General features: G+C 43.9%; 1 long non-coding RNA gene across 1 annotated transcript; it reads right to left on the bottom strand.

Moving 5' to 3' along the window:
- Positions 1-4996: 4996 nt before the first annotated feature.
- LOC143984255 (uncharacterized) lies at positions 4997-9601 on the bottom strand. Its single transcript, XR_013274747.1, has 3 exons — positions 9453-9601; positions 7315-7407; positions 4997-5220 (listed from the first exon to the last, which is right to left on the bottom strand). It is a non-coding gene; the product is annotated as an uncharacterized LOC143984255 (long non-coding RNA).
- Positions 9602-26564: the final 16963 nt, after the last annotated feature.

Genomic DNA, 26564 nt, shown 5'->3' with positions numbered 1-26564 from the left:
GCACGCTGATGGGGACACTGGCTATAGGGGGGCACTTTGATGGGGATACCTGATATAGCATGACACTCTGATGGGGACACCTGATATAGCAGGGCACTCTGATGGGGACACCTTAGGTAGAAGGGGAGTACTCTCAAGTGGACACCTGATGTAAGGGTCACCTTCTGTTTAGTAGCAAACGGTGGATCCATGGACATGTGCAGGAGCAGACCCAGTGAAGCTAATACACTAAAGGATTTATGAATGTTTGCACAATAAAATGTGCCAAAGTTTTACTGCAATTATCCAATCATGTGAAAGTTAAATTTCTAACGCATTTCATCTGATTGGATAAGTAAATATTCACACAAAATAAATATATATATATATATATTGAACATTTTTAAATCCTTTAGAAAATCGGACTTATTATTTGTAGCAGGGAGATCTGATAAGTGGAGTCTCCCAAACCTATAGGACGATAATGAGTGGTTTAACCCACCTGCCTCAACTTGTTGACACGGCTGCTTGTAGTTCCTTCTATTAATGAACTAATATTGGGACCTGAACCTACGGGAAGCTACCACTTGAGAGCCATGGAATTCTCTGCCCCAATCCACATGTAACAATGGAGTGTTATGCTGGCTGATATCATCCAAATATGGCCGTAGGGCCACATTTGGACCATTGCAAATATAGGCATCACTAGTCTGTGCCAGGGGTGCATGTGACATGATGGAACACAGGAGCACAAATGGGGGAAAACGTTGTCACCCCCATTATAGAAAGTACATGAACAAGGTTCTTCAAGGCTGTATCAGCAGTTATTAAGTGCAAACAACTTTGGAAATGATGAGACTTTAGTGAGTAGGCATAAATCTAATTGGACGAAGGGAAGATTCTGGACAGCCGCACTTAAAATGCCTTTATTAAAAAGGAGGTAATAATTCAAAAAGTTTAAGCCACAGCAAACAACGGATCACAGGGACTGACGCGTTTCACTTTTAAAAGTGCTTATTGCGCTATGAATAAGCACTTTTGAAAGTGTGAAACACGTCAGCTCCTGTGATCAGTTTGCTGTGGCTTGTACTTTTTGATCATTACCTCTTTTTTTTTTTTTTTTTTTAAATAAAGGCATTTGATTTTGAGTGCGGCTGTCCAGAATCTTCCCTTCATCCAATTACCTATGCTTAGCCAGCACCTGCTGCTCCTGTTCTGAGGAGAGCTACATTTCCAGGCACCATTCCTAGAGCGGCATCTCTCTTCCCCTAGGCATAAATCTACTTGAATATACAGTATATTAGTAGAGTGATTGTATTTTATTTTATTTGGACCATGGTAAATTTACGGATTTTACTTCTGAATATTCAGTTTCTTCTCCCAGTCGTCTTGCTTAACTCAGTCTTGAGCTCCTTGCTTCTTATTGTATAAATTATATTCAAAGGTGGAGTGAAAACATCATAGACCACAAACAGGGCAGGCATTGGAAATCATGGGACCCCATACAACTGACCTGGGCAGGGCCCCCAATAGAAGATTAGGAGTTGACCTGTAGGTGTGATAACAGTGGGAAAGGCTTAAACTTAAGACTATGTATAGTGTGGGTGTAAGGTGCAAGCAATGTACATAGTGCAAAATGTATAGAGGGCAGGAATCTTGAGAAAGGCCTGGTTCACACCACAAAAACGTTCTCCAGATCCTTTCCTGATGAGTTTCTGCATGCACATTAATGCATTCCTGGTCCGTTTTTGATGCATTCCAGTGCGTTTTATGCGTGTTCCAGTGCAGGGAAAATACAGCACGTTCTGCTTCTACACTAGTGTGTGCTATGCCATTGGAAACCACATAACCTACTTTCCATGCATTTGTGATGCAGAAAAAACACACTGGCCTGCATGTGGTGTGAAATGGCCCTCAATAAACACAAGGGACAGGAATGCATAAAGCCCAAAATGCCTGATCATCTACTAGTCTTTAAAAAAGGTCAGTACTTTCAGACGGATACGTTTGCCCCATTTAAGACTTTTGTTTCCCTCATGAGCTGTCAGGGGGTGGTAAAAACAGGCAACTGAGTTTTTACTGCTCATCCTAAGACTAGAACAGGGTTCTCTAAACTTTATAAAAAGGGTCAGTTTACTATACATCAGACTTTTGGGGGGGCCGGACTGTGGCCACTGGGAGCTGAAAAAGGTCCCACAATAAGTGGGGGAAAACACAATGCCCCATTGTTGCATCATCTTTACGAGGAATTTTGTCCAATCCTTGGTGTCATTGGAAGAAAGCGGGCCCCATCGTTAGTGTCATTAGGAGGAATTGTGCTCGTTCACTGTGGTCAGTGGTGGAGATTATGCCCCATCGTTGGTATCAGTGGATGAAATAGTGCCCCATTACAGCTTGGAGAGGCCTCTCAGATGTGCCACAGCTACGATGGTTTGCATTACCGCAATACAAAATTTGGGCATTCATGTCAATGGGGCCGCGCCACAATCAAGAGTCAAACCCTTAGCTCTCATAATGGAGAGGATCATTACAGGCTGCTCAGGAACGACATTTAGAGGCGCTCCATCCCACACCAAGACAGGAAGACTGTAACCATGAAGATTTAATGCATGTGATGGACAGCACTCCCTGTGCACCTATTGGCTGAGGAGGCGAAGCAGCCTGCGAGCTATAGGCTGTACGCACCACCTACTGTAGTCTCCTCAGCCAATGCATATTGGAGGTTCCCTCAGTTCCTCCCTCATGACATCACCTGGGATCTGTTGAGTCTTGGCCTGCTAGTTTACTATGTGGGCAGGGAGGATGTGAACCACAATACAGGGCAATCTTCTATTAACCACTTAAGGACCGCCTCACGCTGATATACGTCGGCAGAATGGCACGGCTGGGCACATGCCGGTATGTTGCTTTTTAAGTGCCCAGCCGCTGGCGGCGCGCTCCCGAAACGGTCCTGTGGTCCGTGACCGTGGGACCAGCGGACCCGATCGCCGATGGTGTCCCGCGATCGGGGTAACAGAGCTGAAGAACGAGGAAAGGTCTGTGTAAACAAACCTCTCCCCGTGCTTCCCTTTGTGCCCGTCACCGATCGTCTCTTCCCTTTTATAGGGAAGGACGATCAGTGACGTCACATGCCAGGCCACGCCCCCTACAATAAAAAAAAAAACACACACACACACATAACGTCATACATAACACTACACTGCCCCCCTAGTGGTTAACTCATTCACTGCCAGTGTCATTTACACAGGAATCAATGCATTTAAATAGCATTGATTGCTGTATAAATGACAATGGTCCCAAAAATGTGTCAAATATGTCCGACATAATATCGCAGTCACAAGGTGATCAAATAGCACCAAAAGAAAGCTGTATTTGTGGGGAAAAAAGGACGCCAATTTTGTTTGGGAGCCACGTCGCACGACCGTGCAGTTGTCAGTTAAATCAACGCAGTGCCAATCGCAAAAAGGGGCTTGGTCCTTTGGCTGCAAATTGGTCTGGGGCTTAAGTGGTTAAAAGGGGGGATAGTGGCAATCTTTATATACAGCCTCCCTCTCGAGCCCCTCTGCTGACCATATGGGACCTTGGCCCTGTACAGGAGGGCTGCCTGTACCCTCTTAGCAGCCCTTCAGCTTCTCTTACCTGATTTTTTTTAATATCAGACTTTAGTTTCACTTTAATATAAAAGAGGTTTAGAAGGCAGAGACATGAAAATCCAATGTTATAAAACTAATATTTTATAATAATATTTAAAGTGTATGTTACCCCAACATTTAATTTGTCTGATGTGTCTGTTGTATCATTTACTTATTGAGAAAAGTATCCTGTTCTCTCTGCATGAAATCCTGACAGACGCCTATTTTCCTATTTCAAACTGACCATATACCGTATATACTCGAGTATAAGCCGAGATTTTCAGCCTCTTTTTTGAGGCTGAAAGTGCCCCCCTCGGCTTATACTCGAGTCACCGCTGTCTGACTGCCCGAACAGCGTGTCGAGCAGACAGACAGCGGCCATTCTACCTTTCAAAAGCCGCGCCTCCGCCTCCGCCTCCGCCTGTGATAGGCGGAACACTCAATTTCCCAGCAGTCAGTGTTCCGCCTATCACGGACATCGGCTCATCCTCGTACTACGGACGAGGATGAGAGGATGTCTGTGATAGGCGGAACACAGACTGCTGGGAAATTGAGTGTTCCGCCTATCACAGGCGGAGGCGGAGGCGCGGCTTTTGAACAGGGGAATGGCCGCCAGGGCGCCGACGAAGAGCGGCGATCCTGGCATGGGACGACACGGAGGCTCGGGACGGGACGACACGGAGGCTCGGGACGGGACGACACGGAGGCTCGGGACGGGACGACACGGAGGCTCGGGACGGGACCGGACGGAGGCTCGGGACACAGGTAGGCTGGACACACAAGGCTGCACGGACACACACACACACACACACACACACACACACACACACACACACACACACACACACGGATGGATGGATGGACACACACACACACACAGGGAGGGATGGATGGATGGACACACACACACAGGGATGGATGGATGGATGGACACACACACACACACACAGGGATAGGATGGATGGATGGACACACACACACACACACACACACACACACACAGGGATGGATGGATGGATGGACGCACACACACACACACAGGGATGGATGGATGGACACACACACAGGGATGGATGGATGGACACACACACAGGGATGGATGGATGGACACACACACAGGGATGGATGGATGGACACACACACAGGGATGGACGGACACACAGGGATGGACGGACACACAGGGATGGACGGACACACACAGGGATGGACAGGCATATCTCACCCTCGGCTTATACACGAGTCAATAGGTTTCCCAGTTTTTTGGGGGTAAATTGGGGGCCTCGGCTTATACTCGGGTCGGCCTATACTCGAGTATATACGGTAGGCAGATTGGTTCGTGAAGATCTGAGAAAAGGAAAAACACAGAAAAAAGCCATATAAAAACATTTGTAGAGTGAGTTGGTACTTTATTGTACAGTATTTTAACTTAAGTGAACAAAATCTCAAGGGGCAGCTGCAGCCGAGTATGAAACACACTGGTAAGACAGTCCATAAGAGCTAGGAGAAAAGCACAGATAAATACGGAGGGGGTTCAGTCATCCTGGTCATCGTCCCAGTCCTTTCTACCTGCTGGTGCTTTTGGACCACCTGCAGGTTTTGTCATGATAATCTAATAGAAGAGAAGAAACAAAAGAGTATATTTAATTTCAAAGCTTATTAAATATCACCAAAATAACATTGCCAATGAACTAAAACAAATACATTTTCTATAAGACAGGTATGCTATATATGCAGGGCCGCTTATAGGGGTTACCACCAGCCCTTCTGTACACCCCCATAATTTCAACAGGATGCCTATTCAATTTAGAATGCAGGCAGTTCACTGGAGCAGCAGGGAGGGAAAAATTACTGGAACCAAATCCTCTGTGGATACGTCCCCATCCCCCACCCAGCAGTGCAGTTTCAGCTGCTGCAGGGGAGTCACAGGACTATCAGTTCCAGCAATTCCTCCCCCCGGTACCTCCCTCACAATCTTACCTCCCCCTTTCTGAAGCTCCAATCCCCCTTTGTGCGACACGGGGGGGGGGGGGGGGGCAGGAAATGTCATGTTTACCAGCCTCTTCATTTCCTGAATGAACACACTAAGTCATTAGTACCAATTGCGCCTGTGTTCATTCATGACTGAACCATAGTAAACTGTATTCTATGCTTCAGTTTGTTAATGAACAGCAAGCCTCTTGTGCTCATTCATTCTGAAGTGCGACTGATGCTGCAGAGAAAGGGATTGAGATAATTCTATGTTCTCAATCTCGGTCTCAAAAGTGAGACATCAAGGGTTTAGACCCCTGATATTTCACCAAAGTCCTGCTTAACTACACCACAGGGCTGTCAGGTAGGCTGTACGGGGCCCTATGATGATTTCTAACAGCAGTTCTGTATATATGCCCCATCCCATTTTTTAATTCATATTGGCACTGATAAATTAACAAAAAAATAAAAAGGAAAAAAAGCACACCCAATCCTTTATATAAAAAAACTGGTAAAAGCTATGCCCTATACCTTTTAACTAAGCCAATAAAAAATGTAATCTGTTCATACTGCTAAACAAAATATTTTTCTTTCTGCTGTGTTGCCAATAGCCATGAAATTGTAGGGATCATCCAACTGAAGGTTAAACATAATAGCTGGTTTATGTAAACCAGATCACCATTTCTTAAAGAGGTTGTGCACCTCTCTGTGGAAGTTGCACCTATAGGCAAGCCTAGAATAAAGGTTACCTATAGGTACTGAAAATATCTATTAAACGTGCGCCGTTCAAGAGATATTTAATGTTTACATTGCACCGACGATGTCATCGGCGCATGCTCTCTGAAGGAACGGCCACGCGTGCCGTTTCTTCAGGCAAGTGTGATGCGATCGGCGGCTCCTGCGTGCATGCGCAGGAGTGACGTCACATGGCTCCGGCCAGTCACAGCGCCGGAGTACACGGCCCCAGAAGGAAGACAGGCGAAGATGGATGTGGCCTGCTGTGGGGACGACGCACATTATGCCTTTATTTTGCAGGGAGGAAGAAAGGACCATAAACCAACACTACCTCCCAATTCTGTTGCAATTTAAACAAATTTAAATTCATTAAAAAAAAACTAATAGGTTACTTAACACGTAGAGCAGCTTCTTTTGAAACCACAGAGCCATAAGTATTGTTGGGGAGACATAAGGCTCAAATCAAAGAAACACACCATAAGGGCCGTTTTTTTTTTTTTATTTATATTACAGTGGAGTCCAATGAGATTTTAAAATGACAGTCTCGTGTTTAACAAGTATCTCTGGATAGAGCACAGGTTTGGAATCTGTCAGCTTGTATTGCCATATGTGGCCCCAATGCTGATTTTTTGCTCACTTCCTGTCCCAGGGACATGATTGTCAATGGGACAGGAAATTATGAAAACAGCCTCCACAAGATGTGACAAATGTTCCACTCTTCTCCACTCTATTCAAAGCTTTTGGCTAGAGTTACACTTTAAAAGCACATTTCTATACCCATGTTAGATTCTGTGGCAGTAAGTTCTGGAAAGGTCATGCAGTGCTTAAAGTGACACAGTTGTGCAATCTTGAGATTTACGTTCATACTAAAGTCGCTGCACAATCAGATTTATACATTGTGTTATCCTACTACAGTTTTAGTAACACACTGAACACCAGGCGGTTAGTAGTGAAGCGTTTCCATGCAGTGTGCACTCCGTGCATTGCACCACAATAGCACCTAATTATCAGGTTCATCCTGCCAGTCATCTTTATCCCAGTGTCCTTGCTGCTTTGGGGTTTTTGGTCCACCGGCCGCTTTAGCCATTATAATCTACAAGGTTTTAAACAATTCAGCATGAACAAAATAAATAAAAAACAAAGAGCAGCATGTTCCCCATCAGAGTCCAGTGAAATCAGTTTCTTCTGTTCATCATTCTCAACATCATGATTAAGAGTATGAAAAGACATTACATAGCGATCACATTACGTGGCAAAAGAAAAATACCAAAATATATTTCATGATATCAGCAATAGTATTGTACCATGTTAGCCATCAATCAATGAAGGAGAACTTTTTTGAGTGAAGGGATTGCCCTTATTGGATAACTTAGATTATTAAAAGATATAAGCTTTTGGGATGTCTTATGCCGCGTACACTCGATCAAATTGTCCGGTGGAATTGGTCCAGCAAACAATCCAGCGGACTTCATAACAAATGGACTTGGCTACACACGGACACTCCGAAAGTCCGGCTATTTCTAACGTGATGACGTACAGCACGTACGACGGGACTAGAGAAGGAAGTAGCCAATAGCTTCCTTCTCGTATTTGCTTCAGAGCATGCGTCATTCTTAGTCCGCCGGACTAGCACACTGACGAACGGATTGTCCACTGAAAGCCAAGTCCGGCGGACAAATTTTAAGTCAAAACTACTTTAAGTCCGCCGGACTTTACGATGAAAAAGTACACTGGAGCCCACACACAATCGAATTGTCCGGCGTTCTGTGGTGCGGCATTAGCCTGCACTCACACCTGAGGACAGCGTGATGTGATCTAAGGAAACCCAAAAGTGTGCATCTTTAGAAACAACCACTGCCCAGTGTAGTTAATTGGCCAGATGAGAAATCTGCTATACCAAACATGAGGTTTATAAACATCCTTGCTTATACAGTGGGAGTGTGCACCAGGCGCATTCTCACACACTATTAGATAGCACAGATCAAACACTGAATGCACAGAGACAATCAGAATGGCTCTATACCTTATATGACCAGTGAGAAGCAGGAAGAAAGGGGTTTGCTGCTCCTTGGTAAAGTGACTTTATTTTACCTAACAGCACGGCCACTAACCACTGATTGAAATAGTGAAAGGGGGGGGGGCATTTATTGCCACATATCCCATAGCATAAAAGGGATTTTCTGTAGTCCAATAATGAAGAACTCCGGTAGGGATGACCACACTAATAAGGATTTCAGTGCACCAGAGATGGCATTGTCAGCCGACTACAGTTTGGAGCTCACTGGATTTCTGGCAGTACAACAGGTATTTCCATATTTTCAGCTGTTAAAAAACAGAACATTGGAAAGTGTGCATGTATTGCAGACATACGCTTAACATGTTTTTGATTGGTGAGGCACACATTAAAGTATGCCTATACTTGGGGGGAATAAATACTCAAGAACATAAAAAGTAAAAAGGAGTTTTTACTGGCACTTATTATACTAATGGATGATAACATGAAGAAAAAAAAAACACACCACACACAAATAGAAAAGCGCCACTCAGTAAAAGCTGCATTTATCCATAATAAAAATTAACAGAGTGGTCCCTTTTCTATTTGTTTTTTTTTTATATGACTTGAGCTGGCTTCACTCCAGAGAAAAGCAGCCTTCTGTGGACTTGCATACATTATCCCTTGTCTGTCCAGCAAGACCCAGCATTTTGGACTGATTGTATACCTGTGAGCACCTTGTATGTGACTTTAAAAAAACATTTTTGCTGGACAGTTGTCTTATGAAGACATTTTACTGAGATTTATTACATCTTATTCAATATATTCAGTTTGAATAAGCATGTGATTCACATCGATTGACTGAGCGCCATTGTTCTTTTCTTTTAATGATAACATGACCAAGTAACAATTCCCCTCCTAACCAGGTTTTATACCAACTTACAACAATAAGCAAAAAAAAATAATCCACAGGCAGTAATCCCACCTCCCCCTGACTTTGTCATATACCACAGAAAGACTCAACATAGCAATGCCATGTAAGAAACTGGAAATATTTTACTGCTCTATGGGAATATAAAATTTACATGTTGATATAAAAAAAAAGTTATTCTTGCTATGACGCGTTACTGTTTTTTACTACTTACTTGGTCTACTCGGAGTACAGTGACAGCTGCATTTATAGCCAACTTAATTCCCCAATGTTTCCCCAGGTAAGTATCAAGGACATTACTCTCCAACATGTCTTTCACGGCAGCACTTTCAGCCTGAAGATCACAAAACAGTTGTCACAAGTTGTAAATCAGCATGATCACAAATACATATTTTATTGCAAACATTACAAACATCAAATACAAGTAACGACAGTGAATAATTACACAGGTCCCAGTGTCTCTAGGCTCTGTGTATATATGCAACAAGCCCATGAAGGATGAAGGTTTCTGAAATGGAGTTCTATGGACCTGCCACTCATGTATAGGGGGCGCCCAACTGGAGCAGCCTATCAAGCATATAGAAGATTGAGTTCCATCGCGTCGGGCAATTGCAAATAAGACGTCTGACCGGCAGATTGTGTCGCCACTGAATGTCAGCAAGGCGAGCCATGGCCGTGTAAGATCTTCTGAAATGGGCCGAGATTTTCCTTGCCTGGCGCAAGATGTCCTGGACCCCAGGGTATTTGACAAGGAATCGTTGCACGACCAAGTTTAAGACGTGTGTCATGCATGGCACGTGCGTGATTTTGCCCTGTTTCAATGCGCTAAGCAGATTGGCACCGTTGTCACACACCACTTTACCAACTGTCAAATTGAGCGGTGTTAGCCACTGATCTGGCTGTGAACGCAAAGCTGAAAGGAGTGCCGGGCCAGTGTGGCTCTTGGCTTCCAGGCACAACAGATGCAGCACGGCATGGCAACGTCTCACCTGGCATGTCGAATAGGTTCTGGCATCGGAAAAGAAGGAGTCAACCCAGGAGGAGAGGGAGGAGGATGGAGGAGGAGGAGAAGGAGGAGAAGAAGAGCCAGGCCTGCATGCAATCCGTAAAACCAAATCTAGACGGGTGCCACAGGTTACATGCTTGACGGCCGTCAGAAGGTTCACCCAGTGGGCAGTAAAAGTGATATACCTTCCCTGCCCGTGTTTGCTAGACCACGTGTCTGTGGTCAGATGTATCTTGGCATCGACACTGTGTGCCAGAGATACATTCACTTGCCGCTGAACATGGCCATATAGCTCTGGGATGCCCTTCTGTGAGAAATACTTCCTTCCTGGGACCTTCCATTGTGGTGTTCCAATGGCCACAAATTTGCAAAAGGCCTCCGAGTCCACCAGTTTATATGGCAGTAGTTGGCGGGCTATGAGTTCTGACAAGCCAGCCGTCAACCGTTGGGCGAGAGGGTTATCCGGCGTCATCATTTTTTTACGCTCGAACATTAGGCCCACGGAAGCCTGCCTTTTTGCAGAAAAATGTGAGCTTGGCGTGATGGAAGGTGGATTGGAGGACAATTGTGAGGAGAGAGGAGAATGAGAAGTAGAAGACGAGGCTGGACGGTGAGAGCCTGGAGTGTGGCTTTGTGTGTTCTGTTGCTCCCACTGGGCTCGGTGATGGCTGCTCATGTGCCTTCTTAAGGCGGTCATCCCTAGGTGAGTGTTGGGCTTACCGCGACTAATGCGTTGACTGCAAAGATTGCAGATGGCAACGCTATTGTCAGCAGCGGACACGTTAAAAAAAGCCCACACTGCGGAGCCATGTGCCGGTGTCCTGGGAGCGCCAGATGTGACCGCACATGGTTGATGACTTGCTCCTGATACATTTGCAGTCTGCTTTATCCCTCCTGTGCAATGTAAGTTATTCCTGCTTCTCCTCCCTATCTGCTGGTCCATATCTCCCTCTGAACTCCCCTCCTCTTCCTCTATTGTGGGCACCCACGTGACATCACTAGACACGTCATCATCGACGTCACCTTCCCCACCGCTATAAGTAGAGATCTCGGAGTAGGCAGCAACACCGGGGACCAACCTCCTCCTTGGGCTGATCTGGGTACTGTCGTCAGACTGCTGAGTAGCGGTTGTTGCTACCTCCTCTTCCTGATCCAATACCAAGAGTGGCTGCGCATCAGAAATGTCTTGATATGGATCAGAAAATAATTCCTGTGACTCAAGCGGAAGGTATGTGGTGGTGGTGGTGTTGTTGGTGTCTTTGGGGGTGCACATAGCAGAGAGTGAAGAAGAGGGTGCAGATCGAGAGGATGAGGAGGGTGTAGAAGAGTAAGGCTGAGTGAGCCACTCAACCAAGTCTGGTGCGTCCTTTAAAGTAATTGAACGCACCTTTTGCAACTTCCCACTTTGGCTCAAGCCTGTTGCTCCTGCCCTACCCCTACCACCCCTGCGGAAGGGCCTGCCTCTTCCTCTGCCTGTCATTTTTTAAATGACCCTGTGACAAAACTCTCAGTCCCTATACCGATGAAGGACTGCTGCAGTATAGGGCAGCGGTCAGCAGTAGTGCACCTCAACCCTATGTATTGTGGACCTATACCAGTCCTTATAGAATGGCAGACTGTACCTCACTCAACCCTATGTACTGTAGTACCCTATACCTTACCAGTCCTTATAAGGACCTTTGTGGAACAAGTAGGTTGTGACTGATTAGCAGACTGTACGTCAGTCCCTATACCGATGAAGGACTGCTGCAGTATAGGGCAGCGGTCAGCAGTAGTGCACCTCAACCCTATGTATTGTGGACCTATACTAGTCCTTATAGAATAGCAGACTGTACCTCACTAAACCCTATGTACTGTAGTACCCTATACCTTACCAGTCCTTATAAGGACCTTTGTGGAACAAGTAGGTTGTGACTGATTAGCAGACTGTACGTCAGTCCCTATACCGATGAAGGACTGCTGCAGTATAGGGCAGCGGTCAGCAGTAGTGCACCTCAACCCTATGTATTGTGGACCTATACCAGTCCTTATAGAATGGCAGACTGTACCTCACTCAACCCTATGTACTGTAGTACCCTATACCTTACCAGTCCTTATAAGGACCTTTGTGGAACAAGTAGGTTGTGACTGATTAGCAGACTGTACGTCAGTCCCTATACCGATGAAGGACTGCTACAGTATAGAGCAGCTGTCAGCAGTAGTGCACCTCAACCCTATGTATTGTGGACCTATACCAGTCCTTATAGAATGGCAGACTGTACCTCACTCAACCCTATGTACTGTAGTACCCTATACACCAGTCCTTATAAGGACCTTTGTGGAACAAGTAGGTTGTAAGTGATTAGCAGACTGCAGCAGAAGGGCAGCAGTCAAGTATAATATTCTTTCTATATTTGGAAGAAAGAATATTATACGTGTACAAGCCTATTACCATACCACTGATACCAGTCCTGAAAAGAACCTTTGTGGACCTAATATAGTAACAGCTACTGATTAAACTGACCCTCACTGCCTCACACACTGCTTCCTGCCTGTCCCTATATAAACTGACAAAACAGAGGCTGCTGGAACAATAACTGGAATAGCACTTTTGTGGACCTGATAGTAACAGCTAATGACTAAACTGAATGTCCCTGCAGCACACATCGTCCTGTCCCTTTCTCTAAACTGACAAAAGACACTCAGGCTGCTGCAACAATCACTAGCACAGCAAACCTATATACACCTAACACCTATACCAGTCCTGAAAATAACTTTTGTGTACCAAATAGCTAGCGATTTGGGTCACTGCAATCTCTCCCTGCTCCACACAGCAACCTCTCCCTATAGTGACAGAAGAAAGAATGTAAAATGGCTGCCGGATCGAGTGTATTTATAAGTTAGGGGGAGTGTCCAAGTGTCCATGTGCTGTAATGTCTCAATTGGCTGTCCTGTACCCCATGATGGATGTGTCATCATAGGTCAAAGTTCTTTTACACAGTAAACACCGAAGTCCGCCGGGCGAACGGCGGCAATAGTCCGCCGATCGGGCGAATCGCGAACAGCTGAAATTCGCTGCGAAACAACCGTCGGGCGAACCGTTCGGCCATCACTATCCAACATCACTAACCAGATCAGTCACTGTTTTTGGTATAAATTGAATTTCTACATGGCAAATAATTTACTAGTAGGTGTAGCAGAGTAATAGAAAACCAATAGTCATGACATGCAAGCTGCTGGATCTGTATAATTGAATCGTTAATTGAAAGGGGTGTGTTCAAAATAATAGTGCAGGGTTCAATTACTGAGGTCATTCAGTCTGTGAAAAAATGGGTGTCAAACAGGTGGCCCTTATTTAAAGTGTTACTAAATCAAGGACCCTGCATTCACTATATCTGGTCTCCCACAGTACACAGAACATGAAAATGCAATTATTTTAGTAAATGTAAACTGCTAAATACCTTTTCTCCTCAGCAGTATATATAAGTCTTGTGACTTATATCAGTTCCTTGTAAAGCTTGTAGGAGGAGTTTTCATACCACACTGGCTGTCCTATCAGGATCCAGGACCCCTGACCCTCTGTCTGGACAGTTCTGATTGGCCCTGTGCTGATCAGATGCACACTAATAAGAAAGAAAAACCTCTCTAGCAATACACAGCAAACTGAACATGTGCAGCCTGACTTCAAAGACTTTGTATTATCCAGACATGTTCAGGAGTCAGTGGAAGAAGGGGGGGATCTGTGCATACAGGATCAAACAGCCTTTTTACACAATGCAGAGGATTAACATCTTAGGTTCCACATTGAGTATAACAAGCATGCTTTACTGCATATACAGACAGATTTTACTGTTGTGGGTTTAGTAACACTTTAAGGATGATTAAAAAGTTGATTGGAGAAGTGAAATCTTATAAAGAATGCAGAAACTGATAGGCTGCTCAGCTAAAATGATCTCAAATGCTTTAAAATGGCAACCAAAACCATAAAGACGTGGAAGAAAATGGAAAACTACCATTTGAATGGATTGAAGGATAGCCAAAATGGTAAAGACTCAGCCAATGATCAGCTCCAGGGTGATGAAAGAAGGTGTAAAGTTACCTGTGAGTACTGTAACAATTAGACGCCTATGTGAAGTCAAGCTATATGCAAGAAGTCCCCGCAAAGTCCCATTGTTGATAAAAACAACATGCTGAAGAGGGTACGATTTGCCAAAGAACACATTTAGTGGCCTAAAGAGAATAGGTGCAACATTTTGTGGACTGATGAAAGCAAGATTGTTCTTTTTGGGTCTAGGGGGCCACAGTTTCAGATGACCCCCAAACACAGAATTCAAGCCACAGTACGCTGTGAAGACAGTGAAGCATGGTGGTGCAAGCATCATAATAATAGGTAGGTTTCTCATACTGTGGTGTTGGGCCTATTTTTCGCATACCAGAGATCATGGATCAGTTTGAATACATCATAATACTTGAGGTCATGTTGCCTTATGCTGAAGAGGAAATGCCCTTGAAATGGGTGTTTCAACAAAACAACGTCCCCAAACTCACCATTAAGTGAGCAGCATCTTGGTTCCAGACCAACAATATTAATGTCATGGAGTAGCCAGCAGAAGCCCCGGACCTTAATTCAATAGAAAACTTGTGGGGAAACATCAAGAAATGCAGAGGAATTGTGGAATGTAGTGCAATCATCCTGGGCTGGAATACCTGTTCACAGGTGCCAGAAGTTGGTCGACTCCATGCAACACAGATGTGAAGCAGTTCTCAGAAACCGTGTTCTACAACTAAATATTAGTTCAGTGATTCTGTGGAAAGCTAAATCTTTAGGCATTTTTCAGTTTATACAGTAAATGTTTGAGTTTGTAAAGAAAAATGCAGACTGCTGTTTTTTTCTTCACTTTCTGTAAAGTAATAACAAATTTCGAATAAAACCAAAGAGGTAAACGCTGCGCTAGAGAAAACAGTCAAATAATACAAAGCTGCCAGCACTGTAAAGCCTGATACCAAACTCCAAATAGAAAATAAAAAATATAAGTGCAACACTAATTAATGATAAGAGAGATTAAAGTGAAAAATCCCTAATAAATAACATGTAGCTAAAATAATTCCCACTTATACACTCAAAGCAGTGTTATATACTCTATTGTACATAAATTGAAAATAGAAAGAAAACAATATTTTTATAAGACTAAGAGTAATGGTGAAAAAACTCTTAAGCCCCGTACACACGAGCGGACTTTTCAACATCCAAAGTCCGACGGAATGATTCCGTCAGACTATTCGATCGTGTGTGGGCTGCAACGGACTTTTGATTCGCAAAAGTCTGACGGACTTTAGAAAATGGAACATGCTTCAAATTTTTCCGACGGAACTCCGCCGGACCCAGTTCCTACCGAAAAATTTGCTCGTGTGTATGCTATTCCGACGGACTAAAACTGACGCTAGGGCAGCTATTGGCTACTGGCTATGAACTTCCTTATTCGAGTCCAGTCGTACGTCATCACGTTCGAATCCGTCGGAGTTTGGTGTGATTGTGTGTGGCCAAGTCCGCTCAGTCGAAAAGTCCGTCAGAACTCTGTCGGAACTCCGGCAGAACTCCTTCGGAAGTCTGGTCGGACATAAGTCCTCTCGTGTGTACGGGGCTTTAGAAAAAAAGCTAAAGCAGACACCAAAACAATAATAAGAAATATATATGTGTGAGTATTGTAATCATTAAATCTTAAAACACGATGCATTAATGAAAACACATGCTGATATGTGAAAAAGATCATAAAGAAGTGCAAATTAATACTCCAAACAGATAATAGTATAAGGCAGTGTATTTGTCGATCTCAACCAAATACATGAAACAAAGTCCATAAAGTGTAAAAGTTGCTCCAGACACGACAACAGTGGAAAGATCCCAAGTCCAAGATGAATCGCACCAAGGTGAGTATTAAATCCTCTTACCAGCAGGCTCCTCCCTATGCGTTTCGTCACGATAGGATGTCGTCTGGGGATTTTGAGCTTTACTACTTCTTAAACACGCTGCTATTATTTTGAACACAACTGTAAATAAAATAAAAAAATTATTTAATTAAGAGTTTTAGCGCACCTGATTCTCCCGTGCTTACTTCCCAAACAAAAAAATAATATATATATATATATATATATATATATGTGTGTGTGTTGTTTTTTTTTTTTAAACAGAGGCCCTAGTGAATAAAATGGTGGGTTTAGAAGTTTGTCACATGGTAAATGCGCAGCAGTTTTTCAATTATTTTATCTTATTTATTTTATTAATGTTTAATCTGTTTTATTAAAGTTTGCAAGTATAACGAGACGTGTAGACAAAACATAAATCATAATAACAGTGTGCAAATATAGTGCCTACAAAGCCATTTCCACATTAGCGGGTAGTATATAACAGCGATACAATCAGTATCTATAAATAGACGAGTAGGTGTAAAACTGGCAAGGAGACCCTAGTCCAGAGGGTATTAGAGCACAGACTAGAAGCATAAGCACGTGTTAACAAAGGAAGAAAAAAAGGGACAAATAGAAAAGCAAGATGGCAGAAGGAAATATGAGGAAGAAGAGGGGGGAGAAGGGAATAAAAAGAAGAAAACAAAAGTAAGGGAGGGGAAACGGGGACAAAGGTGTAGGGAAGTGGGTGGTGAATTCCAGGCAACGACTTAATTAACCTGTAGAAGAGGTAAAAGTATGAAAATTTAGAAGAATACTGAAAATGATTCCAGACAGTCCACATAAGACTGAGAGTCTGATTTTTGTCATCATCCAATGCTATCATACTTTCTAAAGATTCAATCTGATCCATTTCACAAGCCCAACCATCCAAAGTAAGCAGGTCAGTTTGACGCCAGCACCTGGCTATAATAGATGGGGCTGCGATCAGAAAATGCCTAATCAAACTTCTTTGGCCTGTTTTTTAGGAGCCCGGCACCAGAGAAAATACAGTAGCTGGGGCAGATTTGTGTGCCCAAGATGTGTAGCATAGCGCCAGGAGCCGGAAAACAGTGCCTATAGGCATCAGGGATGGTCAAATTTATGAAGGATCGAGGGACAGTGATACCATCTGGGGAGGTATGCAGTAATTATGTACTTTGGCAACTGAAGATGTTAAAAGTTTTGTAAGACAATGCCAATATTTTGGTCCAATTGAGATCATCTGCTGGTACACTTCCTGTTCCCATTTGGACATTAATAAGTGTGAAAAGGATTTTTGCACTAGGATTTTGTATATCTGGTAGAGTGGATAATCGGGTCTGGAGGATTGGGAGCGTAATAACCCAAAAAACGTGAGTGTTCTAATGAGAGAAGCCGAGAAAGGATATTGGCTAAGGAAGTGTTGTATCTGCATATGTTTGAACCAAGCACCCCGTGGATTATGGCAATTTGGGAGGACCCGTGAGAGGAGTGTAGCTACTGGCAACGTATGGCACAATATAGGGTTATCACTTCTAAGCCAAGAGAAAAATCTACAGCTACTAATAGGACGAAAGATGTGTTGCCCACTAATTGCTTCAAGGGGCTCAGTCTTAATGAAAGTAATCCCTTACTCAAATAATGGTCCCAAATGCACAGAGTGGCATGGGTAACAGTCAGTAGATCTGTTGAGGGTCTATGGATAGGGTCAGTCGAAAGTAAGGAGGTGAGATCCAAAGCGAGTAGAGCATCCTCAATATGCACCCAAGTTTGGTTGACTGGCTATGATACCAATCCATTATTCTACATAGGGATGCTGCTTGAGAGTATAACGCTATCTGTGGCAAGACTACCCCTTCTCTTCTTTTAGGTAAAGAAAGCATAGAGTGACTGATTCTGGGTTTTTTATTCCACAATATGTATGAGCAAATGGCTTGATTGATGGCTAGGGGACTGGAAGAGCATGAAACGTGTAAAAGAGTTTGGGCAGAATATCCATTTTGACTATGTTCATATGGGTGAACCACGAAATGTAAGGTTTGTCATGACTGAAGGCAAGTGTACAACAAGGGAATAAAGTTAAGGTCAGCAGTAGAAGACTGCACAGTCGGAATTTGAACACCAAGGTGTTTTATAGCTGTATGTTGCCAGCAGAAAGGAAAATGTATTTAAATGTTAGAGATGGTGGTCGGAGGTAGCCTTATCATAGTTAACTTTAAAATTACCTCGTCAAACTCCTGAAATACCCCAACAATGGATGGGATAAAAATATGAGGGTTGGTCATATATAATAAGAGATCATCTGTATAGAGCTAAAGTTTATAATGTCCTATGGATAGACCTTGAATGTTTGGATTTTGGAGTAAAGCAGTAGCGAGGTGCTCCATGGACAATACATACAACAGAGGAGAAAGAGAGGGCACTCCTGTTGAGTGCCATTACGGATTTGTATGGGATCTGTAAGAAGACCATTACAGTGAATACGTGTGGGTAGGTGGCTGGCTATACTGTATAGTAGACATGTGCATTAGTTTTCGTCCGAATGCATTTTTGTCCGAATTTCAGGTATTTACGTTTTCGTTTTGACAAACGATAACGAAAGCACAGAATCAGAAAAACGAAAGATCCGACATAAATAAATGCTTTATTTTCGTTTTCGTTGTTACAACAGTTCGATATAGAATAGGAGGTTCGACGTGACTCTGACAATAACAATCTGTGTCTATAGAACCTGTGGTCGAATGTGCCTAACCTTACCTCTATTAGTCCAAGATTATATAGAGAAAATATTCGACAGAGAAAAAAGATTTGACAGAGAGAAACGATTCTGCAAGTTACTGTCCTAAAAAGTGTTTGGGGACCCGGGTCCTGCCCCAGGGGACATGTATCAATGCAAAAAAAAGTTTTTTTTCGGGAGCAGTGATTTTAATAATGATTAAAGTGAAACAATAAAAGTGTAATATTCCTTTAAATTTCGTGGGGGGGGGGGGGTGTCTATAGTATGCCTGTGAAGGGGCTCATGTTTCTGGGGCTTAGAACTATCCCTGCACAAAGTGTCATTTATGCAGGAAGAAAAATTCCTTTAAAATCACTCGCAGCTATTATAAATTGTCGGCTCTGTAATACAGAGAACATTCATTGAAAGTCATTGATAAAAAAAAGCGAGGGGGTCCCCCAAATTCAATTACCAGGCCCTTCAGGTCTGGTATGGATATTAAGGGGAACCCCGCGTCAAATTTAAAAAAAAATTGACGTGGGGGTCCCCCTAAAAATCCATACCAAACCCTTTATCCGAGCACGCAACCTGGCAGGCCGCAGGAAAAGAGGGGGGACGACGAGAGAGTGCCCCCCCTCCTGAACCATACCAGGCCACATGCCCTCAACATTGGGAGGATGCTTTGGGAGTCTGTGACCCCTTAAAGCACCTTGTCCCCATGTTGATGAGGACAAGGGCCTCATCCCCACAACCCTGGCTGGTGGTTGTGGGGGTCTGCGGGCGGGGGGCTTATCAGAATCTGTAAGCCCCCTTTAACAAAGGGACCCCCAGATCCCGGCCCCCCCTGGTTGAAATGGTAAGGGGGTACAAAAGTACCCCTACCATTTCACAAAGAAATTGAAAAAAATAGTTAAATAAGACAAACACACTTTTGAAAAATTCCTTTATAAAAAAAATAAATAAAAAAGATTCCAGTGGTGGTAAGCCACTCTTGCTATCCAGAGACGCTCCGGGGTCCAGCGATGGCTGATCTGATCCAGCGCAGCGAATCCATCCATCTTCTGTCTCCATGGAGGAGACACTGCGGGGATCCCGGCGGCCTGACGTTTGTTATATGCGGAGGGCGGGGCCACCCGTCACCTGACCCCGCCCCCCTCTGACGCAAGGGGAAACCCGGGCTTCCCCGTGATGTATGGGTGACCCCGCCCCCCTCTGATGTAATGGAGACCTGCCTGTGTTACATCAGAGGGGGGCGGGGTCACCCATACGTCACGGGGAAGCCCGGGTCGTATGGCATCGGTACAGATGGGGAGAGTAAGAAAGTTCTCTAGACCGTGGGCCCAAAGAAGGGGGTCCAGAAGTGGTTGCACTTGAAGGCCGGTGGTGTTGCCATCGTGGAAACGGGCCACTGTTAGTGGCCTGACTAGATGGCTAGTCAGGCCACATCTCCAGGCAAAGTACATTCAACACCAGCGGGCATATTGACCCTGTACACCTGATCGATTTCAATAGGTCATCCTGCTGGAGGTGGTGCACAGTATCCCTGTATTTATCATGGAGGACCTCTAAAGTGAATCTCTGCAGGATAGCATCCCTATCATCAGAGAGAACAGGGACAGCCTCTTCAAGGACAGTGAAAGATTGTTTACCTAGTGTATTGTCACCCCTGAGAAAAGATTACAAGAAAAACAGAAATGGAAGTCGTGCACACCTAGTGCATTACTAGAGATAATTTAACAATAAGAAATTGTTGTATAAAAGTGGGTACTGACAAAAGGCCATAAACACACGGGGTACAGCTAACACGTTTCGGGGGCGCACCCCCTTCCTCAGAGCTAGGCTAGTCTCGTACACCATGGGCAAGTTCTTTCATAGGGAATGGTGGAATTGAAAACTGTGTTTTAAAAAAAAGCCACGCCCTCAAAGGCACGGAATAGAGAAAAAAAAAGGTTGATAAGAAATTATTAATAAGACATTGAATAATCTATATATATATAGTCGCACTAATAAAAAAAAACGACAAAATCCATATAAAAAAACCTATATCCAAAACAATAAACTCCATCATAAATACACAAATAAATAATGATGATTCATTAAAATCCATGATATATTGCACATTCATTTATATTTAGTCAGATGTATACAGGTGTAGAAACACATAAACAAAAACAAAAAAAAAGGATGCAGAATTGATTAGTGGCTCAATCAATGTCTCACACCTACATGCCTGAAGTAGCTGCGGGGGGAGGGATTTGGGCACTCAGAGGTGTCCAAAAACCGCACACTAGGATCACCCGACCAGAAGCTTCAGAGGTGCCAGGTACAGGGGGAAAACCCCAACAGATGCCAGCTGCAGTGCGCCAATCAGTGAACACCCGATGTCACACAGGCAACTTACCAGACCTCAGGGAACCAGCGCAGTGCCATGGGGAATCCACTTTCTGGAAACTCAGGAAGACGGCTGATGACAAGTGACATAATTTCCAGGGTGGGAGCAGTACAATGGTTTCCCCGTGGACATGAATGGGCAAAGATAGATGGAAGAAAAAAAAATGTCAAATACATTTTTTCAAAAATTATATTAAAAAAAGAACAAAAAATTCTCTGACAAAACGACCCCAAAGACATAAAATAAAATTTGAATTTTTTTTATTGCGATGAATTTTGCACAACGATAATGATTCCCCAATGTGTAGCAATTAATGAAAAGCACTGAGCCCCAGAGTACGTGAAAGACAACCCTACAATACATATTGTTTTTCTTGTAGTTCCTTTCAGATTACCCCATTTGAGTAAGGCAGCATCCACCTAGTTTTGGGATACCATATATACCTTTCACACCACCATTTTATCTGACATCTGTTACCTACTCACCTTGAAAGACCTATTAGCGTTGGAGGTGACAGTTTTTTGTATCTCCTGAGAGAAGATTGTTGTAATGCCACCCCTGAGAGAAGTTACCAGCCCTTGCACCATAGAGTCCTTGTCCTGTCTTGCGGGAAGGGAGAGCAAGACAGCAGACATCGCAACCATGGAGAGAAGAGGACACGTGGCCGGAGGAGCAGGGGGGCCTATAGTGGAGAGCAGAGCAGGCTGGCAGGGGGATCGCCCCTTAATAACACAAGCACACCAGAGAGAATAGTGCTCAGTGGAGGAGGTGCTCTGGATTAGGCAGTGGTGCCAGAAAGAGAATAGCTGCATTTAGCTGTTGGCTGCCCCGCTGAGTCCTGCGCAGTAGACCTTGGTGCCATGCTGTCCCGAGAGGTTGATCGTGTACACCTTGCTGCAGGAGAGAAGGACTGAATGTCAGCCGAGTCCAATCCGCTGCAGTCTCCTCTCAGTAAGTCCTGCCTGGACATGGAATTGACAGTGTAAAAAAAAGATCTGTGTCCCCCACGCGGTGACAAGTGTCCTCACACTGCCATTGATTAGCCACGCCCCCACTTTTAAAAATTTGAATGCAAAGAAAAATACATAACCCATTTTTTTCCTATAATATGAAAGATGATGTCCCGGCCAGTAAATGGGTACCAAACATGTCAGGTTTTTAAAATTGTGCACGCCCGTGGAATGGCGACAAATTACGTAAATTTTACCATCCATAGGCCGGTGCTTTAAAAGCCTTTATAGGTTACCACTTTAGATTTACAGAGAAGATCGAGTGCTAGAATAACTGCCCATGACATAAGGTTTGCTGCGAACCTCGCGTGTGGGACGGTCACGGTTTGCCTGTTTTGCAGGGGATCGACACAATCGTTCACCTTTGTGTGTGAGCATGGGTGGACGGGGCACTTTAACCACTTGCTAACTGCTGCATGGCGATATACATTAGCATAATGGCAGTGGTGGTCGTACCTGTACACCCCCTTTAATTGGCGGGTCACCCGGCGATTGTGTCACGGAGCCGCAGAACGGGGAGATGCCTATGTTCTACTATGCTACAGACCACCGGGACCAAAGTCCAATCTTCTTGCACCCCTCACGGAATTCATCGCAATACACACCCTAAAATTCAAAAATTTCCTGGCACTCTGAGATTTCAACCTCGGGGCAAACGAGACCAAAGACCCCATCGCGACCGCCTGCATCAATCAACTGGAAGAATTAGGTCTCCAGCAACTGATAAAGACCCCCAAGCATGGATCAGGACACACCCTGGACCTCATTTTCAAACAAAACATTGATATCAACATACTCGACAACATGACATTGCCATGGACGGACCACCACGCGATCAAATTCAAAATCTCCTCCAACATCACCCACGAAAAACGGAAGCCTGCAACAACAACGCACTGGACCAGATTGCAGAAAAAACTGTACTCCGAATCCTTCAAAACCACTCTATCAAATAAGATAACTACAATGACCTTAAGCGACTCTGCGGAGCAAACACTCAACTCCCTGAACAAGGCATTACTGCAGTCAGCAGACTCGGTAGCACCAAAACGCAGGGCTCTCATCAGGAAGAAAAACTCTGGATGGTTTAATGGCTCCCTCTCTCTACTAAAGCAAGAACGCAAAAGAGCGGAAAGAACATGGAGAAGACATCCCACCGAGGAAAACCATTCAAACTACAAAGGTCTCACAGAGAATTATCGCAAAGCAATCTTCAAAGCTAAAAAGGATCATTTCTCATATACAATCTCAACGGCCTTAAACCGCCCGCGGGAACTGTTTAAAATAGTTAATCAATCAATGAACCCGGTGCCTAGAGCCCCCAGCAAATGAATCCCAAGATTACTGTGACAAACTGTCGGATTTTTTCATCGATAAAGTCGAAACTATCAGGAAAACAATTTGTCAGAAGAAAACAGCCAATCTCAGCCATCAAAAACAAAAAGAGGATATCTACACCAACATTCCACAACCGACAAAATTTTCACTGACCCCAACTACCGCGGACACCACAAAAAACATCATCAATAAATTTCGTGACAGTACCTCACCAATTGACATCATCCCCACAAAACTACTGAAAGAATGTTCCGACATCGTGGCTCCCACTATAACGCACCTCATAAACCGATCATTCCAAGAAGGGATCGTTCCTAGCACTTTCAAACAAGGCATCGTCAAACTTCTGCTAAAGAAACCTAACCTCGACCCTCAGGACCTTAACAACCGTAGGCCAATTACGAGCCTTAACACCATTTTGAAGATCATGGAGAAAGCTGTAGTACAACAGTTACAACTCCACCTGGATACACACAAACTCCTAGACCCGCTGCAGTCAGGCTTCCGCCCGGGTCATGGCACAGAAACAGCACTCCTTAAGATTTGGGACGACGCCCTCGAAGCAGTGGATGACAGAGAGTCGTGTCTCCTTGTACTGTTAGACCTCAGCGCAGCGTTTGATACAGTAGACCGCAATACTCTACTCGCCCGCCTCACAGAAGTAGCCGGAGTGCAAGAAGCAGATTTCCAATGGTTCGTGTCCTTCCTAGGAAATCGTTCACAGACAGTGAAACTATGAAAATTCTTCTCTGAATCCCGGGCAGTCACCTGCGGAGTCCCTCAAGGATCACCTTTGTCACCAGTTCTCTTCAACATTTACATCCGCCCACTCCTCCAAATCATCAGATATTCAGACCTTTACTTCCACTCATACGCTGACAACACACAACTGTATTTCCGGATCACTGGACAAAAAGATCACCACCAACAACTAGAAAACTGTCTCAATTCAGTAGGGGACTGGATGACCACCAACTCCCTCAAACTCAATGAATCAAAGACAGAGCTTCTTATCCTACGCCCAAATCATAATTCCGTAACCAAAACCTCCTGGACTCCTCCCACCGTCTTTGGGCAGACCATCTCCCATAAGACCAAGGCCAAGAGTCTCAGGGTTATTTTAGACTCACAAATGTCAATGGATGCACAAATAGGAGCAGTAGTCAGTGGATCTCACCATCTGCTACGCCTACTATGCAGACTCATCCCTTTTATCCCAAAGAATGATAAAGCAGTGGTAGTTGGAACAGTCATTAATTCACGACTGGACTACGCAAACTCGCTTTACATAGGATTACCACAATATCAACTTGCGTGATTACAACTGATCCAAATCACGGCGGCAAGGCTGATAACAGGAAAAAAACCCTGGGAATCAATCTCTCCTTCCCTGAGGAGCCTACATTGGCTAACCATAAAAAATTGGATCACATTCAAGACCTCTGCCTCACCCACAAATGCGGGTGCGAGAAGTGCGAGAAGCTCCGCAATAACTAATTGAGAAAATAAATCATTACACACCAAACCGCAGTCTTCGACCAGCCAACAAAAACCTCCTCCTCGTGCCCAAATCCCGATAAAAATCTAAGGGGGATCGAAGGGGGATCGAAGATTCGCTGTCCAAGGACCTCGGCTATGGAATGCTCTACCAATCAACATACGCCTGAAAGAAAACCACCTGGCCTTTAGGAAAAAACTCAAGACCTTCCTCTTCTAGCTGATGATCAAAGCTTGTCACAGCGCCTTGAGGCGATTCAGTTCGCGTTGTGCGCTATACAAATATTTCATTCATTCTATGTAAACAAGGCATTTTCCCGTTCTGCCTTGTTACATAACAGAGATCACCACTCCCTGTCATCGGGAGCAGTGATCGCTCTCATGTGAGTTATAGCCCATCCCCCCCACAGTTAGAATCACTCCCTAGGACTCACTTAACCCCTTCATTGCGCCCTAGTGTTTAACTCCTTCCCTGCCAGTGTCATTTACACCGTAATCAGTGCTTTTTTTGGCACTGATCACTGTATAAATGACAATGGTCCCAAAATAGTGTCAAAAGTGTCCGATGTGTCCGCCATAATGTTGCAGTCACGATAAAAATTGCAGATCGCTGCCATTACTAATATTAAAAAAATAATAAAAATGCCATAAAACGATCCCCTATTTTGTAGACGCTATAGTGTTTATGCAAATCAATCAATATACGCTTATTGCGTTTTTTTTTTTTTACCAAAAATATGTAGACGAATATATATATTGGCCTAAACTGAAGAAAAAAATTTTTTATATATATTTTTGGGGGATATTTATTATAGCAAAAAGTAAAATTTTTTTTTTCAAAATTGTCGCTCTTTTTTTTTTGTTTATAGCACAAAAAAATTAAAACCACAGAGGTGATAAAATACCACCAAAAGAAAGCTCTATTTGCGGGGAACAAAACGCAGTGCCGAATTGCAAAAAGTGCTCTGGTCTGGAAGGGGTTAAAATCTTCCGGGGCTGAAGAGGTTAATTACTCATTTTTTTTTCAATTATTTCTTTTATAATTTATTTTCATTTTTACACTTTTTTTTATCACTTTCATTGCTGTCACAAGGAATGTTAACATGTAAACATCCTTGTGACAGCAATAGGCATGTGACGTACTCTTTATGGAGAGATCTGGGGGTCTAAAAGACCCCAAATCCCTCCTCTGTCCTTAAAAAGTCTCACACATGTGGTATCCCCATACTCAGGAGAAGAAACGGAATGTATTTTGGGGTGTAATTTCACATATGCCCAGGGCATGTTTGAGCAATATATAATTTAGTGACAACTTTGTGCATAAAAAAAATAAAAACATTTCCCTCAACTTGTGTCAAAATATAAAATATTTCATGGACTCGACATGCCTCTCAGAAAATAGCTTAGGGTGTCTACTTTCCAAAATGGGGTAATTTGGGGGGTTGAACTGTCCTGGCATTTTA

The sequence above is a fragment of the Lithobates pipiens genome, unplaced genomic scaffold (assembly GCF_037356315.1).
Source record: "Lithobates pipiens isolate NorthernLeopardFrog02 unplaced genomic scaffold, aLitPip1_a1.2 Scaffold_16, whole genome shotgun sequence".
Classification (NCBI taxonomy): domain Eukaryota; kingdom Metazoa; phylum Chordata; class Amphibia; order Anura; family Ranidae; genus Lithobates; species Lithobates pipiens.
This window is presented reverse-complemented; position numbering and strand designations above follow the sequence as displayed.